The following is an 8440-nucleotide window of genomic DNA, read 5'->3' on the forward strand; positions in this document are numbered from 1 at the left end:
TTAACCCAGCACATAAAATCTCCATTTAATCAGCGCACAACACATAAAATTCAGAATGGTAGTCGATTCAATTGGACCTGACTAATTCATACCTATGAACTTATAACGTAGATCCCAGAACTCATTATTTATCTGAAACGTTGTTTTATATTCCCAAACCCAACTCGTCATTTACCCAGATTGGAAACACTGTCTGTAATGTGAATTATGAGTTGATTTTGTTCCTTTTTCAACAATTTATACTTACGCCTTCACTGCGCCTTCACTGTAGTTTCCCACAAGCATAACAATGTCAGTTCTGAACTTTAACGTCTGCATCAGCACAACTTGTCATCTACCAAAGTGAATACCTCATTCGATTGGGAATTCAACCAGATTTCTAACCATAACATCGATGCTCAGAAATAGATTTAAATTCTTGTTTTAAAACAGAAATTCATAAAACCCAATCATCTTTCATCATTGCATTCCATCAACACTACAATATTGATATTAATAATACCAATTCCTTTATTCCGGTGCAGAGTCACAATAGAACCCAATTACAACGTCGATTATTCAGATCGATTTCCTATCATATTGCAAATTAACCATTCACACATGATTTATAACACGCCGAAATCATCATCTGATCATAAAAAAAAACAGAGATTGTATTCCAATGAACATTGTTTTGCTTGATTGGCTATCAAACACTATCCTATGGTAGAAAATTGAAAATAACAATTCGATCCCCTTAGAACCCAATACATTTCCTTTCCTATTTTTAAGAAAAAAGCCTCAGCTTGAAAATACATCAAGAAATTCCAATTGCATGCAATTACAATGGGACATCTCTTTATCGGAATTCATGAGCTCGAGCCATTCCTCTGTCATTCAAATTTTGTTCGATTCAATGTCTTCTGTCTTCAATAGTTTTGCAACGAACTCATAAACAACGATTTCTCAATCAAATTGTATAAAATAGGCATTCTTCATTTAAACCCAATTGCAGAAGATATATTCCACTCCAGAAATCGAACTACGCAATTTTGAAACCACTTTTTACATTCACAATGAAAGCACTTACAGACTTTGTCCTTGCCGGATGTGCAACAGTAATGGCCTTACAATTGCCGGAGGCTTACAAGCCTTGGTTGTCCAAGCTTTTCTTCTCCTTTCTAATTTTAAGTGGAATGATGATGCTGGGATAAGCCGGATAGTTATGGTAACCACAAAAAAATAGATATGAATATTGATTTTTACTTTAAAGTGTTTTTATGATGTTTTTAACAAAATTATTGTTTACATATTCATTTATAAGGAAGTAAGAAAATGGAGGAAATTAGACATGAATGGGAGGTAACTATCAAAGGCACCAAGCAAGTGTTCACTTGTCTTGTTGGTGGCTGTGCGGGGAACTTGAGTCGATCTAAGCTATCTGGCCTTAATCATCATCGGGCTACCACCCACAATCTCCCACCAATTCCTCCACGTCAAAGAGGTCGAGTAAGAGATGCAAATGCTACATGGGTGGTCAAATCAACAAGTGCAGTTAAAAGGCAAAATGCCAAAATACAATATGATTTAGATGCAAGGCTATGTCGTGCATGACAAAAAGCATATAAAAGATTTGTCAATGAAGAAATTCTTTCAGCTGTAAGTATTTATTTGTATATGATTTTTTATTAATATTGTCAATGAAGAAATTCTTTCAGCTGTAAGTATTTATTAGTATTTATCTGTATATGTTTTTTATTAATATTAATTTATTGTTGTGGACTAAATTCATTGAAACTTGTTTTCACAGTCAGTTGTTACATTTGATCAGCTTAATGATACTTCAAAGCAAAGGATTTGTGAAAAAATTCAATGTTGGGATCAGAGTCTACCTCGTAGACGTATGGAGACAATGAAGCGCATAGATATTGCTTTAAAAGAGAAAGCAAGCATTGAGGTTCCCGATGATGTGGGGGAAGAAGGATTAGATGGACACAACCATATATTATACTTTGATGAAACTAATCAGGACAATGACAACACAGTTGAGTCCATTTTTTTGCATATATTAATTTTTTAGACATTTTAACATTAAATAATATTTATATTTATTATAATTGTATACTAATTTCTCATTGTTATTGATATGCATAGCCTAATCAACAATTCCCCAAATTCAAGCCACCAACTATTACGACGCTCACCTAGATTTCAAGGTTTTCAAGGGGTTACTGGGCGAGTAAATTTTTAATCCATATAACCTATTCCACTAAAAACATTAATATATAAATTGTTATGTTTTACCATAATGATGGGATGAGAAATGGATGTTCTGTATTATATATCGTTATCCTTGATTTTTTTTGATTATGTATGTGTGTGTTATTTGTTATTTATGGTGCAGGTGTTCCCTTTGGAACCATCACAATCAATGAAAACCCCTTGTCGAAGCCTTAAGAAAAATGGAAATGAAATGGTTCAAATGCTACAACCATCTTCACGTCCAATGTCACAATGCAAGGTAAGATTATATTTATTTATACTCTTATAATTTTATCATATTTTTACATTTAATTCTATTTGAGTCACATACTTATATCTATGTATAATCTAATGTTTAGAGTAATGAATATACATCTCCTAAAACACCTTTGCACATGTATGATGGTGGACATGATACTCAGCAAAAATCACATTCTCCTCAACCATTGCGGCATTCACCTAGACTTCAAGATAAATTAAGAGAGGTAAGTTATATACTACATATCTTAGCTCATAATAACATTGACATATTTTTTTATGACTAGTTAATGCATTTTCTTTTCATATTCGTTACATGTTCACCATATTCTCATTATATCTATATAGATTTTGATATTTATTGATAGCTAGTCAATGAATTGTCTTTTCATATTTGTTACATGGTCCGCATATTTTCATTATATCTGTGTGGATTTTGATATTTATTGATAATGTTTTAATTTCCACAGAAAACAAAAAAGATAAATGTTGATGCTATGGTTAAAAGGACCAAAATCACGCCAAAGGACTTGAAAGCACGTGGGTTCAAGTCACGCAAACAATACATAGAGCATATATGCTCAACTACCATTGCTCTCACTAAACCCACTAGGTTTGCTACTTTGAAGGCTAAACATTCCAGCAAGTTTAAATGACTTAGGCTACAATAATATAACTTTAGCCATTGTTTTGTCTATAAAGGGGCTGCAAGGAAAGTTTCAATATATTAACTTTCTTTTATTAGATTGCTGATCACAGTTTTACTTCACAATAAGGTACAACAATACACATAGAGCTTTTATCCATTGTACATAAGTATTTTAAGATATTCTGATTTTGTCTAGTTGAAGGCATCTGTTATGTTGAGTCATACCACTATCAACTATCTGTTATAGTTGATTTTGTCTAGTTGAGTCATCTGTTATTCATGTTAATATCAACTATGCTCTTTGGTACATTGACACCTAAATATATGAAATGTGCATAAATTTACTATGCTCTTTGGTACATTGACACCTCGATGTAAGGGCGAAAATGAACTTTAATACAATCCAAACTCATGTATATTCGATTCCGTATATTATAATAATAAGAATTATCTAAAGCATTTTGTGTATCTGTCATTTATTTACATATGCACTTTTCACCAATTTTAACAAAATTGAAATCAAATACTTTAGTTAAGATTAAGGTAAATTTGATAATTTTGAAAACTTAATTATTATTAAAATGTAAGTTTACAACAATTTCAATTTAGATTTATAAAATGTTTTGTTTCAAATTTAATAGATAATTTATTCAAAAAATATTAAATTTTAATTTGTAAAATGTTTTAATAAAATTAGTTTATTTATATTATATTTTTAATAAATAAATTTAGGTTAAAGTTTTACTAAATATATTTTTGTTAGTGCTTATTCATGTTAATATCAACTATGCTCTTTGGTACATATATGACATTTAAAATTAGCCTACATTTCTATTTTCTTTCTTTTTCTTTTAAAAAGTTCTTAATAGTGTCACCTTGGAATTCAAACCATGCTAACTCTAAGCATGTACACATGTCACATCAATTAACAAAACCCACTATCATTTGAAGTGCATCAAATAGTCATATATGAAATGTGCATAAATTTACTATGCTCTTTGGTACATTAACACCTCGATGTAAGGGCAATAATGAACTTTAATACAATCCAAACTCGTGTATTCGATTCCGTATATTATAATAATAACAATTATCTAAAGCATTTTGTGTATCTGTCATTTATTTACATATGCACTTTTCACCAATTTTAACAAAATTGAAATCAAATACTTTAGCTAAGATTAAGGTAAATTTGATAATTGTGAAAACTTAATTATTATTAAAATGTAAGTTTACAACAATTTCAATTTAGATTTAAATAATGTTTTGTTTCAAATTTAATAGATAATTTATTCAAAAAATATTAAATATTAATTTGTAAAATGTTTTAATAAAATTAGTTTATTTATATTATATTTTCAATAAATAAATTTAGGTTAAAGTTTTACTAAATATATTTTTGTTAGTGCTTATTCATGTTAATATCAACTATGCTCTTTGGTACATATATGACATTTAAAATTAGCCTACATTTCTATTTTCTTTCTTTTTCTTTTAAAAAGTTCTTAATAGTGTCACCTTGGAATTCAAACCATGCTAACTCTAAGCATGTACACAGGTCACATCAATTAACAAAACCCACTGTCATTTGAAGTGCATTAAATAGTCATATATGAAATGTGCATAAATTTACTATTAACACCTCGATGTAAGGGCGATAATGAACTTTAATACAATCCAAACTCATGTATATTTGATTCTGTATATTATAATAATAACAAATATCTAAAGCATTTTGTGTATCTGTCATTTATTTACATAAGCACTTTTCACCAATTTTAACAAAATTGAAATCAAATACTTTAGTTAAGATTAAGGTAAATTTGATAATTGTGAAAACTTAATTATTATTAAAATGTAAGTTTACAACAATTTCAATTTAGATTTAAATAATGTTTTGTTTCAAATTTAATAGATAATTTATTCAAAAAATATTAAATATTAATTTGTAAAATGTTTTAATAAAATTAGTTTATTTATATTATATTTTCAATAAATAAATTTAGGTTAAAGTTTTACTAAATATATTTTTGTTAGTGCTTATTCATGTTAATATCAACTATGCTCTTTGGTACATATATGACATTTAAAATTAGCCTACATTTCTATTTTCTTTTAAAAAGTTCTTAATAGTGTCACCTTGGAATTCAAACCATGCTAACTCTAAGCATGTACATAGGTCACATCAATTAACAAAACCCACTATCATTTTTTTTTTCACCAAAACGGGTATGTTTTATTAGTATGAGAAATAGATTGGGCTCACGCCAGCGCAACCATTTTTACATTGCATCCATTTTTGTTTCTTATGCTGATTCTACAATCAGGACCTCATGGGTTACAGGGATGATAAGAGCTTTCGCCATTTATGAGGAGTTGTCCTTTCCCCAGCTTGCAGCCTTTGTTTGCCATCAAGTCTGCTTCACTGTTCAGGCTTCTGAGAATGTGAAAGAATTTGTAAGAGGCAAAGTCGAGCAGGACGCTCTTTAGTCTGTTTAGAGATTTATTGAGGCCAGCGTTGTTGAACAGGTTGCCTGTATTTAAATTCTTTATTAAGATCTCTGAGTCTCCAAATGCTTGGATTTCTTTGTCGCCTCTGTCTCTAGCTATTTGACAAGCTGTCAGGAGGGCTTGGATCTCTGCCTGATTGTTGGTTTTCTGCCCGATACCCCAGCTAAAGCTGTCCCTTTTAGTGCCATCCGGGGCATAGATGACCCCTCCGGCTCCTGCTGTCCCGGGGTTGCCTTTGGAGGCTCCATAAAAAAAAATCGTGGTTATTTTTTGTTGCCGCCACCATTCATGAAAGTTAGATTCAGAGTCCCTTCTGCGCCAATCCGGATTCACTGAATGTCGAGCTGCTATCTGTTTCCAAGGTTGAGGGGATAGGGGGCCCAGCCACCTCTCTTCTTCAGGGAGGAGCAAGGAGTCTTCTGGAAAGTGTTGCTGTTGGACTGCTTCAAGTAGGAGGGATTTGGCCTTTGCCACTGCCTTGAGAGGAGTTTGCTGCTTGCCATTGAATGTCAAGTCGTTTCGGGTCAGCCAGATCTGCCAGCAAACAAACTTGGGGATAGCATTCCAGACTTTTCTCCAGATGGACTTGCTTGGAATTTTGCTGGGGTAGCTTTGCTCCCATGAGTCGAAAAGGTCAGCAACAGAGTTATAAGAGGGGGTTGGGGTATGCATCTCTTGAAGAATGAGACCCCAAACTTCTTTGGCAAATTGGCATTCCATAAAGAGATGTTGGGCTGTTTCTGAGCTCCTTCTGCACAGCTCGCATCTATGCGGCCCTGCTATGCTTTTCTTCATCAAATTGTCTCCAGTTAGCAACTTGTTATGGACCAGCGTCCAGAAGAAAAAGTTAACTTTGGGGAGAGCTAATGGTTCCCATACTTTCTTCCAAAATTCTGGCGGTTTACTGCTGTTTCTATTGGTTTGAAGGGAACTGTAGGCTGCGGCTGTTGTGTAATTACCTGAGCGCCCCCATCCCCAGCTATCTTTTAGCTTTCTGTTCACTGGGGCTGCGTCTTCTAACAGGTCTTCTAAGACACTTTTCTGCTGATTTAAGCGCTCAGGAATCCCAAAGAAATCCCAACTTTTCCAATTATCATGACAGTCCCAATTTGACAATTCGTAGAGACTTTTTACACCTGCGCGTTCTAGCCAGTTTTTTAACTCTGAGATTTCGGCATTTTCCGCAAGGGGCTCACGATTCATGATTCTGTCTTGCCACAGATTCGTGTGTTTACCGCTTCCTGGGATCCTGTACACACTGCGCATGAAGAAAGTCATAGTTTTGTTGCAGAGTTTCCATACCTGGGAGCATTGATTTGGATGCGCTGTCTGAATGTTTCTGAGATGGATGTTGTGCGCGTATTTAGTTTTCAGAGTGTCGCTGACGGGATGATTGGGCTCTTTGAAGAGTTTCCAAATTATCTTGCCTCCCAATGCCAAGTTCGCTGAAGCTGGGTCGCGAATCTGGAGGCCTCCTTCAGAGAATGGCCGCTTGACCACGTCCCATTTCACTAAATGGAGCTTGTTTTGATTTCCTTTCCCACCCTTCCAGAGGAATTCCCTGATGATTTTGGAGATTTGATCTGTTACGCTTTTGGGAGCGAGGAGGAAGGCTGCTTGATAGATAGGGAGTGCCGATAGGACGGTCTTAATCAGGATGAGTTTGCCTGCTTTTGTGAGCCAGTGTCCTCCCCATCCTGTGATTTTAGTTTTTATTTTGTTGATGATTCCAGTCCACAACGACCTCTTGTTGACACCATTTGTAATGGGGAGGCCAAGGTAATTGAACTTTTCCCATTGAGCGTGGCCTTTGAAGCCTAACATGTTGGAGATGCTTGAGAGTTCCTGCTGCCCAATGTTCCATCCGTAGACCTCACTTTTATTCCTGTTGATAGAAGCACCCGAGACCCTGCAATAGCAATTGAGAACAGAATCAAAGGATTTGGCTATTCTGACTGTGGCTCCTCCCAGGAGGAGGGAGTCATCCGCGAAAAGAGCATGGTTAAGGGCAGGGGAGGATAGAGAGGGTTTGAGGCCAGGGAGGGAGCCTGAGGCCTTTTCTGCAGCAAGCTTTCTACTGAGGGAGTCTGCCAGCAGGATGTAAAGAAAGGGAGAGAGCGGGCATCCTTGCCTGAGGCCTCTCTGGGCTTGAAAAAAGGAGGAGGGACGGCCATTAACTAGAGGGGCTATCCAGGGGTTGTGGGTACAAGCAGAGATAAGATTGACAAAGTGCGGGGAGAAGCCGAAGGAGAGGAGGACTTTATAGAGGAAGGGACGGTTGACACGGTCAAAGGCATTGGCCATGTCCAGTTTTATCAGCATGCCTTTTTCTTTGCGCTGGTTGCTTGAGTGGATAATCTCCTGCACCTGGATGACATTGTCTAAAATGTGCCTGCCTTCTACAAAGCCACCTTGATTGTTAGATATCAGCTTGTTAAGCAGTGGCTTGATCCTGTTGGCTAGCAGCTTCGCCAGAATTTTGTATGAGACATTACAAAGCGAAATTGGCCTGAATCTGGAGAAAGTTTCTGGGTTGGTTTCTTTAGGGATGAGGGCGAGGTAAGTGGAGTTGGTTCCTCCCCCTACCTTGGCTTTTCCCATGAAACCTTTCACCATTTTTAGCAGATCGATTTTAATAATGTCCCAGCAGCACTTGTAAAAGTGGGTGGTGAATCCGTCTGGCCCCGGGGCCTTGTCCGGATCCATAGACCAGATGACATTGCTGACTTCTTCTTCGGTGATGGGGCTGATAAGGGCGAAGTTGTCTTCAGGGCTGACCAG

The 8440-nt window shown here is 35.6% G+C and overlaps 1 long non-coding RNA gene across 1 annotated transcript; it reads left to right on the plus strand.

Moving 5' to 3' along the window:
* The first annotated feature begins 2363 nt into the window (after window positions 1–2363).
* Window positions 2364–3462, plus strand: LOC149181378 (uncharacterized). Its single transcript, XR_016257539.1, has 3 exons — window positions 2364–2500; window positions 2601–2726; window positions 2970–3462. It is a non-coding gene; the product is annotated as an uncharacterized LOC149181378 (long non-coding RNA).
* The last annotated feature ends 4978 nt before the right edge of the window (window positions 3463–8440 follow it).

Source organism: Pinus tabuliformis, chromosome 3_2, assembly GCF_031772625.1.
Source record: "Pinus tabuliformis cultivar Carrire ecotype Pingquan chromosome 3_2, CPIR1, whole genome shotgun sequence".
NCBI classification, from domain to species: Eukaryota; Viridiplantae; Streptophyta; class Pinopsida; order Pinales; family Pinaceae; genus Pinus; species Pinus tabuliformis.